Raw genomic sequence first — 11531 nt, forward strand, 5'->3', positions numbered from 1 at the left:
GGCTAGATCCCGTGGTCAAATGCTACAGGGTTAAGCGGGACGGGGGCCGTGGGGGGGGGGGGTAGCAATGCCACCCGAGCGTCGCACCGGGCCCTCATACATGCGGGATGGTGTGCTGGCATGTCCGAAGAGGCGGCACGCGTCTCCGGGGTGTGCCCCCTCACACGGACGGCACCGCCGCCGGCACCTGAAGGGGGGAAACGGACGCGTCGGGTCTACAGGAGGGGATCTTACTGTGGGTTTGGCCCGGATGTTGCTCTAAAGTGTTCGTATGGGCTGACCTAACACGACCGGGTGGATAGTTCCACTGGTCAAAACGCGTCCGTGCAAAGTCAAAGGGCTAGATCCCGTGGTCAAACGTTACAGGGTTAGGCGGGACGGGGGCCGTGGGGGGGTAGCAATGCCACCCGAGCGTCGCACCGGGCCCTCATACATGCGGGGTGGTGTGCTGGCATGTCCGAAGAGGCGGCACGCATCTCCGGGGTGTGCCCCCGCACACGGACGGCGCAGCCGCCGGCACCTGAAGGGGGAAATGAACGCGTCGGGTCTACACGGAGGGGATCTTACTGTGGGTTTGGCCCGGATGTTGCTCTAAAGTGTTCGTATGGGCTGACCTAACACGACCGGGTGGATAGTTCCATTGGTCAAAACCTGTCCGTGCAAAGTCAAAGGGCTAGATCCCGTGGTCAAACGCTACAGGGTTAGGCGGGACGGGGGCCCTGGGGGGTAGCAATGCCACCCGAGCGTCGCATCGGGCCCTCATACATGCGGGGTGGTGTGCTGGCATGTCCAAAGAGGCGGCACACGTCTCCGGGGTGTGCCCCCTCACACGGACGGCGCCGCCGCCGGCACCTGAAGGGGGGAAACGGACGCGTCGGGTCTACAGGGAGGGGATCTTACTGTGGGTTTGGCCCGGATGTTGCTCTAAAGTGTTCGTATGGGCTGACCTAACACGACCGGGTGGATAGTTCCACTGGTCAAAACCCGTCCGTGCAAAGTCAAAGGGCTAGATCACGTGGTCAAACGCTACAGGGTTAGGCGGGACGGGGCCCCTGGGGGGTAGCAATGCCACCCGAGCGTCGCATCGGGCCCTCATACATGCAGGGTGGTGTGCGGCTCCGGGGTGTGCCCCTCCCCTCACGGGCGTCGCTGCCGCCGTGTCCCGGAGGGGGGAAACGGCAACGTCAGGCCGACACGAAGGGAATCTTGGGGTGGGTTGGGCCGGGACTGTGTTGGGGGTGTAGCTATGGGCTGGGCTATGACAACCAGGTGAAAAGGTCCACCGGTCAAACCCCGTGCGGTGAAAGTCAAAGGGCTAGACCCGGCGGTCGTCTGTGTCAGGGTTAGACGGGACGGTGTACCTGGGGGGTAGCAATGCCGCGAGGTGTCGCAGTGGGCCCTCCTGCGGTTGTGGAAGCGTAGTAAAAAAATACCAGAGCTCACAAATATGCCGTAATAAGAAAATAAAAAAATATGCCGTAATAGAAAAATATGCAAAGTACCTATGCCGACGGCTTAGCCGTCGGCATTGATTGACACGTGGCATGTCCATCTATGCCGACGGCTAAGCCGTCGGCATAGGCTGACCTTATCCACAGCCACACCCACCCCCTCCACTCATTCTTCCTTTCCCGCACCGTCTCCCCCCCGCTCGACCCCGATCCCCACCCTCACCGCCGCCCCACCCTTGCTGCCGCCGCCGCCCTATCCCGACCCTCACCGCGCCGCCACCCCATCCCCTCCCCCCAACTCCGGTGCTGCCCCGCCCCCGCCCCCATCCCATCCCCCACCGCCACCACGCCGCCCCCATCCCCCTCCCCCATCCCCTCCCCCACCGCCGTCGCACCGGCCCCACTGCCCGCGCCGCCCCCATCCCTCCCCCCACCGCCACCGCCACCGCCCCAAGACCGCCATCGACGCCGCCGGGCCGGCCCGTCCCCGTCCTCGGCCGCCCGTCCCCGGCGGCCCATCCCCGGCTACGGCCGCCCCGTCCCCGACTGCGCCGGCGCCCGACGCCATTGCCCCTCCCGTCGCCGCCCTTCTCCACCCCGACCTCGTCGCCGCCCCACCTCTACTTCGCCGGTGAGCCCCCCGCTGCCGCTTTGCTGCTACCGCTGGTGCTTGCTGCTTGCTGCCACCGCTGCCGCTGCTGCTTGCTGCCGCTGGTTGCCGCTTCCTACTGCTGCCGCTGGTTGCTGCTTCCTGCTGCTGCCGCTGCTTGCTACTTGCTGCTGCTACATTAGGTTAGTTAGTTCAGGGTTTAGATGGATAGATTAGTTAGATATATAAATAGTTAGATAGATGGATTGTAAGATATAAAAATTTTGTTGATAGGTTAGTTGAGAAAAAAATTGTTGTTGATATATAGATGGATAGATGAGTGGATACTACATCATGATATATAGATGGATAGATGATGATGATGAATATGTGACGAATAGATGATGAGTCCCTATAGTTTTTTTGCCTACATGATGCAAAAATAAATGAATGCATGTTTAAATGTTTTAAATATGCTCTATGAGTTGTGATGTTCTAATTTTTTGTCGCGATGGAATTTGCAGGCTTTGTGGTGTTGCATTTCATTAAAGTGACCGTCGTCCGACGCGTTGTTCCCTGAGCATCCCTCTGTTGTTCGACTCCTTCCCCTACAGCCGAAGGTGAGCTACAAGTCCATCTCCTCCATTTTTTGATGTCACTAGATTTCATTCTCAAGTCAACTGGCGTAACCTAGACGTCTCCCGTCCGAAAGGGTTGCATCGATAAATATGCATTCAATTGCATATTTATCACCGCAGCTCTTTCGGATTGTCCAGCGTTTTCCACGGACAGCCCGAGGATGTGTAGATTGGGTATGTTCTCCATGTTCTACCCCGTTCCGAGACAGGATTTCGGCGCCGCCTCCCCATTGTTCTCCGGAGCACATTCTCTCGGCTATTTGCCGAGACGTGTATCTGGAGAACAGCGGGGAGGTGCTGCCGAAATTTTGTCTCGGAACGGGGTAGAATGGAGAACGTACTCAATCTACACATCCTCGGGTGGGATTAGGACCCATCTTTACCTATTAGAGATGTAGGTGGATTAAACGCGGTAGAAACTGAAAATTTGATGCCATTAATTTAAGTGAATCCTTAATTATGTTGTGTGGGTTGCAAAAAAGCAGAGGATGGCAGATAATCAGTGGATGTACAGTGGTTTTATCCGTCGGAATCGAGTAACATCAGAGTGGATCGCGAAAACCGATGTGTATTTGAAGGAGATATTCCGTCGTCCAATGAGAATTATCCCACCATGCCCCTGTGCGAGATGTGCCAGACGTCACCGTAGAAATCAGACGGACATGAGTGAGCACCTTCGCACGCACGGATATATGCCAAACTTTGACATGCCGCCGATAAACATAGCCGAGCAGGACCGTGGTAGAGAGGAGGTGATGCGACAACGCATCGATGGATATGAGGACGACGGGGTCAGGGACATGCTAGATGATGTCATTGTTGCAGAAACGGCAAATGCGACACCTTCAGAGAATGAACCGGAGGAGCCGGAGGCAACCGCAAAGGCCTTCTTGGAGGTCTTGGCCTCGTCGAAGAAACCTCTTTATGCGGGTGCGAAAATATCTCAGCTGGATGCCATCTCGCAACTGATTGCAGTCAAGGCTGAGTACGGCTGTAGCCAGAAATGCTTCGAAGCATTCCTGGGAGTATGGGCTAACAGCCTCCCTGAGGGTCATGAACTGCCGAAAAGCATGTACGATACAAAGAAAATCATGAAGGCACTCTCTATGGATTATGAGAAAATAGATGTTTGCCCGAAGAATTGCCTTTTGTTTAGGCACGAGTATGCGGATGACAAGTACTGTAGGAAGTGCGGTTCGTCTCGGTACATTGAGGTGGTCGGTGAGGATGGTGAGAAAAAGCAGCTAACCATCCCCGTTAAGGTTCTTCGGTATCTTGATTTTATAAAAAGACTGCAGCGCCTTTTCATCACGAAGGAGTCTGCCAAAATGATGAAGTGGCACAAGGAAGGTATAAGGTACAATCCAAAAAAATCATACATCCATCGGGAGGGGAAGCATGGAAGTCATTCGATGAAGAATACCCCGAGGAAGCAGCCGAGGCTGGGAATGTCAGAATAGCCATATCAGGTGATGGGTTGAATCCATATGGTATGTCGTCCAATCCATACAGCTGCTGGCCTGTGTTTGTAATTCCGCTCAATCTTCCTCCCGGTGCCCTAATGCAACGGAAGACCATGTTCTTGTCGCTCATCATTCCGGGGCCTGACTACCCGGGGAAGCAATTGGGTGTGTTTATGCAGCCGCTTGTGGATGCTTTGCACCATTCTTGGTACTTTCCGAGGTTGACATACGACCGGGATCTGCAGAGAAATTTCTTGATGAAAGTTTGGTTGCACTATTGCATGCATGACTTTCCCGGCTATGCTCTATTCTGCGGATGGTGTACAAGTGGTAAGATGCCATGCCCAGTGTGCATGCAGGCTCTGCGAATGATTTGGCTGAGTAAGGGTGGCAAGTATGTAGCCTTTGACCTGCATCGACAGTTCCTCCCTCCAGACCATCCAGACAGGGAAGACAAGAAGAACTTCACGAAAGGCCGGGTTGTTCATGAAGTAACCGAGATTCCAACATTTTCGGGGGCAGATGTTCTTGCTCAGCTAAAAGCTCTCAAGCCTAAAGTCAAAGGCAAAGGCAAAGCCAAAGCCAAAGGCTTCGAGGGATATGGTGAGACGCACAACTGGACGCACATTACCCCCTTCTCGCAGCTTCCCTATTTCAAGGACCTCAAACTTCCTTACAATATTGATGTGATGCACACCGAAAAGAATGTGGCAGAGTCACTTTTCCACACGATCCTCAACATTCCTGATAAGACGAAGGATAACGTAAAAGCTAGAGCCGATCAACAGAGAATTTGTGATAGACCACGCCTGAACATGAAGCCTCCCACAGGCGGTCGAAAAAACTGGTTCAAGCCAGATGCTGACTTTGTCCTTAAACCGCCAGAAAAAAAAGAAGTACTTATCTGGCTGAAACAAATTTTGAAGTTCACCGATGGTTATGCATCGAATATAAGTAAGGGAGTCAATCTTTCAACGGGCAAAGTGACCGGCCTGAAGAGTCATGACTACCATGTATGGATTGAGCGGATAATGCCGGTGATGGTTCGAGGCTATGTCCCCGAGCATGTCTGGCGAGTGCTTGCCGAGCTTAGCCATTTCTTCCGCACGCTCTGTGCTAAAGAAGTAAGTAAAGAGGTGATTGAAAAATTGCATAAGAAGGCACCGGAGTTGATAGTCAAGCTAGAGAAGATCTTTCCGCCAGGCTTCTTTACTCCGATGACACATCTCATTCTGCACCTCGCGAACGAGGTATTGTTGGGGGGCCCTGTGCAAAATCGCTGGCAGTACGGCCCTGAGAGGCAGAACAAGCATATCCGACGGAAATGTGGAAACAAAGCTAAGATTGAAGCTTCCATAGCTGAGGCAGTTATCCTAGAGGAGGTGTCAGACCTCAGGACATCATACTATCCAGACCATGTTCCCCATCTGCATAACAAGGTGCCTCGATACAATATAGAAGAGCCCAAGTATCAACCCAGGCTCGATCTATTCAACGCGCAAGGTGGGAGGGCTGGGGCCTCGAAATCTTATAACATGCCACGACAAGAGTGGGAGGACCTCATGTTCTATATCTTGCACAACATCAAGGAAGTTGAGGAAGTGTGGATGAGGTAATACCACTACACCATTCCTTTATGTCTTCCACATCATCATGTTTCATGTTCACTTAGTCCCAGTCTAACACCGCTTATCTTTTTTTAGTGATTTCGTTCAAGAGGAATGGACGGGAGTGAATCCTCCTACTGAGGCGGAGGCACTTACTCTTCTCCGTCATGGAAACCCTGGACGTAAAAATTTTGTTGCTTGGTTCATGGAGAAAGTAATTTTCCACACTCCCCTATTAAATACCTACTTCAACATTTATTAGTTAACCGAACTAATGCACGCAACAATTTCCATTATACTTGTAGGGAAAAGATCCGAACATATCTATGGATGATGAATTGAGATGGGTTTCCATGGGTTTTGACCCTGCCGTCATGACATGTAAAAAGTATGATGTGAATGGGTATCGCTTCCATACAGAGGAGCACCAAAACAGCCGCCCCGATCCCAAAACTATAAATACTGGAGTGTACACCCCCGGTCAAAATTCAGTAGACTACTACGGAAGGGTACAAAATATATACGAGGTTAAATTCCGCCAGGGGCGTGAGACCCTAAGTCTGCCTGTGTTCAAATGCCGATGGTTCGATCCGCGGGAGGGGGTAAAACATACGCCTTCCATTGGTTTGGTCGAAGTTAAACCATCAACCGTCTATGCCGGAGCCGATCTCTTCATTGCGGCTACCCAAGCTACACAAGTATATTATCTGCCTTACCCATGCCAGAAAGTGTATCTAAAGGGTTGGGAAGTTGTGTTCAAGGTGTCGCCACATGGTAAGCTACCAGACCCGAATGAAGACGATTACTACAACATTAACCCCATGACATACGAGGGAGTGTTCTATCAAGAGCAACCTGATGATGATGATGATGATGTGGTTAGAAACGATGACGCTAGACCATTGGGTGATGATGATGTGGACCCAAACGTCGACGATGCACGGAATGATGGTGAGACCATTGTCAATGAAAATGACATACTTATGCTAGAAAAGTTAAACGAAGACGCTGACGACGAGGAAGAGCCTCCACCTCCGTCGGACAACGAAGATGATATGATTGATAGTGATGATGAGACGGACCGAGAAAGAGGTTACAACAGTGATGATTCATATGGGTTCTAGCAGATGTACGTTTCAAGTATTTTTTCTATAGTTTAGGAATATGCCTTTTTATGCATTTTTATTAATGTGTTTATTATCATGCCTTTTCCTTCATTTCATTAATTTACTAATTGCTTTTTCTCTTTTCAATGCAGGTTCGTGGAACATGGGCAAGGGGAAGGCCGACGGCGTGGGTTTCCTACGCAAGGTCGTCGGCCTGCCTAGTCGGAGTGGTCGAGCACGTAATCCTCCCCCTCGGCTACTTGACGATGACTCCTCACAGGGAGGTCGAGGGAGAGGTGCCCCTAGAGGAGGAGGGGGCGGGGGGAGAGCCTCTAGAGGACGAGGTGCTGGGGGGAGAGCCACTACAGGGGGTCGCGGCCAGAAAGAGCGCACCCTCACCGACTTAGGGGTGTTGTCTTCGAGGCCCTCCTCTAGTGAGGTACCCTCCTCTAGTGAGGCAGGCGAGGAGGAGGAGGAGGAGGTGGAGGAGGAGGCAGGCGAGGAGGAGGAGGAGGAGGAGGAGGTTGGGGAGGAGGTTGGGGATGGGGAGGCAGGCGAGGAGGAGGGTGGTGGCGGGGATGATGGTGGTGACGGGAAGGGGGTTGACACGAAGGGGTGGCTGCGTGGCAACGCAAAGCTACCAAAGCAGGTTCCTGCTACTGAGGAGCAGAAGTGGCTCATTGAGCCCACAGGAAAAGAGTAAGTGGTTCATTATGTTGCTTGTCACATGCTTATTCCGGTTGTTATTTATTTTTCTTGTCACATGCTAATAGTTCATTCTTTTGCAGCAACTGGATATATTCTAAAGGGGTCCGTATTCCCAACGGCCTCATCACCGTCTTGCTGAAGTTATATTGGCCGGGGTTGTACTGTCCTGATCCAGTCAGGCAGCCGGACCGTCGGGTTTTGGCCACGAGCTGGGACCACTGGGAAGCGGCCCGCCACGCGGACCATGAGACCCATGCCAAGGCCGTGATCACTACTTTCTGGGTGAGTTCTCTTCAGAAGCACAAGTCCATTCTAGTTTCATGAATGATTTAACTCATGGCTTCTCCCATTCTTGTTTCATGCATGATTGTAGAAATTCTATCGAGTTCTTCCGGAGCACAGGGCTAGAGCGGACCAGATCGTGCTGCGCCAATGCAAGAAGAAGGCCCGCCAGATGCAGTACGAGGTGCGCTATGTGGCCATCTCCACATACTACCACGACTATCTTGGTGTGAAGATGACCAAGGAAGAAGCGCGGAGGATGGGCATTACCTTGGAGAGGCCCGAGTTCTTGGCGGTAAGTATAAAAGATTTTTCATTATGCTTTCATATATTATGCTTTCATTATGCTTTCATTACCTTGTGGTACATTATGCTTTATGCTTTATGCTTCCATAACACCAATTTGGACACACCTACATGCCATTATGCTTTTATTATGTAGGTGTGTCCAAATTGGTGTTATGGAAAAGACGAGTCCTGGGCGGCATTGGTGGATCTTTGGTGTGATGAGGCTGGAGCCTGGGCGGCTATGAGAACCAAAAATAAGGCTAACCGAGGGACGGAGGGAGTACATGCTCAGGGAAACCGAAACCACTATCTCCACAAGGCAGTTAATGTATGACTAACCCCATTAAACATTCTTCTTCTTCTATTTACCATCACTTTCTTATGTATGACTAACCTCTGTTTGGTGGTGCAGGAGGAGAAACTGAAGCGGCCGCTCTCACACATGCAGGCGTGGGAGATCGCCCATACGCGGAAGGACCCCAAGCCTGGCGAGCCCAAGTACTACGGCAAGAAGACCGCAGAGAGGAAGAAGGCCTACTCCGAAGCGTATCTGGAGTTACATCCTGACACACCTGACCCCATTGCGGCGCCTCTGGACGACATGGCGGTGGTGAGGATGGGGCCCAAGGAGCACGGTCGGGAGGCGGTTCTCGATGCTGTGATCACTCCTAGTATCTCCTACACACAGCTTCGTCGGATCGACCCGAGCCTGAGCCAGCGCACGAGCCAGCCAGTGACTAGTACACAGTACCTCTTTCAGGAGCAACAATCTGTAAGTATTTTCCCTCTTATCTTCATTTCTCACTTCATTTTCCGCATTTAGTAGTTTTATGAGTTCCATCATGTCATATCGTAGGAGTACACACGCCAGGAGACCATGGCGTGGCATCAGAGGCTTTATGAACACCAAGTGCAAAGGGATAGCCAGATGCAGCAGGCTTTTCAAGATATGGCGGCCGGCAGGTGTCCTCAGTTCCCTCCAGCACAATGCCCTCCAGCACAACCAGTGCTGATGAGCTTTGAGGAGTTTGTGGCACAGACCGCTGGCCCCTCGCCGGTTAGTTCATCCCCAATCTATTCACCCAAAGCATGTCATGCCTTTCAACACAGTCATATATCCCGTGCATATGTCTTTTCAACATCCAGGGAACAGGAGGATCTACTGTTGGCGGCGGTCTTCGCAGCACTCCGGAGACACGGAGCCCGACCACTCCGATCCACAGAGGCGGAGGCGGAGGCGGTAGCGCTGCCGCTAGCACTGACGACCTGGGCTTTGGCCGTCTTGGCGGTGACGACCTCCGCGGTGCTCGATGATCCTTGTGTGGTGATGATGCTTGAGATGACTTGTGTGTGGTGATGATCATTTAGATGACTTGTGTGCTTCTCTATATGCTTATGTTGGTTGTGATGATGTTCATTTAGAGACTTGTGTGTGATGATGCTTATGCATATATTGTTGTGATGGTGCCGGATGATATCCCGTTGTGTCTTATATGTCTATCTCATCATATATATCTGCTGATATGTGCTGCTATTTGAATTGAATTGATCTGAAAACAAACAGAAAAAAGAAAAAAAAGCAAAAGCAAACTATGCCGACGGCTAGGCCGTCGGCATAGGGCTAGCGTGAGCTCCCAGTAGCTGACACCTGGGCGCCTATGCCGACGGCCTAGCCGTCGGCTTAGTTTAAAAATGTGCCGACGGCTAGGCCGTCGGCATAGGCGCCCACGTGTCAGCTACTGGGAGCTCTGTATGAAGGACTATGCCGACGGCCTGGCCGTTGGCTTAGTTTCAAATTATGCCGACGGCCCGGCCGTCGGCATAGACCTGGTCCTAGAGCAGCGGCTGGTCGCCACGTGGCACCCCTATGCCGACGGTCTAGCCGTCGGCATAGGTTTTGGCTAAGCCGACGGCTAGGATGTCGGCATAGGGGTGCCACGTGACTATCAGTCATTGGGCAGACTTGACGGCGGCCGCCGTTAGGCGTGATAGTTGCCGACGGCCTGGGCCGTCGGCATAGATGTACGGCCCCCGTCGGCGTATCATATATGCCGACGGCTTTTCTAAGCCGACGGCCTCCCTGGCTGTGCCGACGCATATGTTGCCGACGGGGGCCGTCGGCATAGGTCTACCCCGACGGGACTCAGGCCTATGCCGACGGCCCTGGCCGTCGGCATAGGGGGCGATTCCGGTAGTGGGTGATACATAGGAGGCTGGTTCGATGACATAGATATGAGAGGATTAGTTTTCCCTTCTTTTGTCTAAAGTTTAGCTTTTTAACTGAAGCTATTGGATCAATTGTTCAACAAGAAGAAAAACAGTTCGTAGTATTGCAGATCAATGCTTGAAATTAAATACATAGGTTAGAAGTTGAACAACATATATGGGGTGTGTCTAAGGGTCAAAGATTGGAATCTGATTTAGATTTAACAGTCCAAAGAGTGGCTTGAATTTAAATAATTTTTGCTCGGTTGACAAAAGGTTGGTTGCCAAAATTCATACAACCGACTATATAAAAGGTTATTATTTAATTAATTCAGATCCAACTGTCCAAAGATTGATTTGAATTTATAAATTTTTTGCTCAGCTGGCCAGAGGTTGGTTGCCTAAATTCGTACAACTAAATATATAGAAGGCCATTATTTGTAAGGATCCATGAAATGCCAGGAGGAACTTCCCATCAAACTTATTTGTTCGCCACGAGGAGGCAAAAATTGGCATCCTCACTATAATAAAAATGCCCATCTTACTATTAAATAAAAACCAGCCTCTTATAAATAAAACTACCATTCTCTCAGAATAAAAATGTCAACCTCTTATATTATAATAAAAAATGCCTTCCTCTTATGATAAAAAGGTCACCCTCTTGAATAGTAAACAAATACCATCCTCATTCAATTATAAACTAGAAATGATATACTCTTACAATAAAACATTACATCCTCTTATAATAAAAAGTGTAATATTCTGATAATAAAAATGACACCCTATTAGAATAAGAAATGCCATCATCTTATAATAAAACTGCGTACATAGAAAGTAAAAAATCTGAATTTTTGGAGCAATTAAAAAAGGTTTCAAAATGCCAAGATATAATTAAAAATAAATTTTAACACGAATGTTCATGAACCTTCTCTCGAGCCCATTGGCAAAAAGCCCCACCCTCTCACGAGAGGTCATGAGTTTGAAACATTCCGCACGCGGGGGATTCACATTTTTGGAGTTTTTTTAGAAACAAGTGTTCGGCAGACAATGAACACCTTCAGCCATCCGATGTGGCATTGCCCCCGCGTCGAGATCCGTGCGACGATGATGGGGGCGTTCGCTAGGGTTGACCTCCCAGTACACGCCAGCCAGATAAAATTTCTGTTATTTTAATTGAATTCATGAGGTGGTGAA

Source organism: Triticum aestivum, chromosome 7A, assembly GCF_018294505.1.
Source record: "Triticum aestivum cultivar Chinese Spring chromosome 7A, IWGSC CS RefSeq v2.1, whole genome shotgun sequence".
In the NCBI taxonomy this organism is placed as follows: Eukaryota; Viridiplantae; Streptophyta; class Magnoliopsida; order Poales; family Poaceae; genus Triticum; species Triticum aestivum.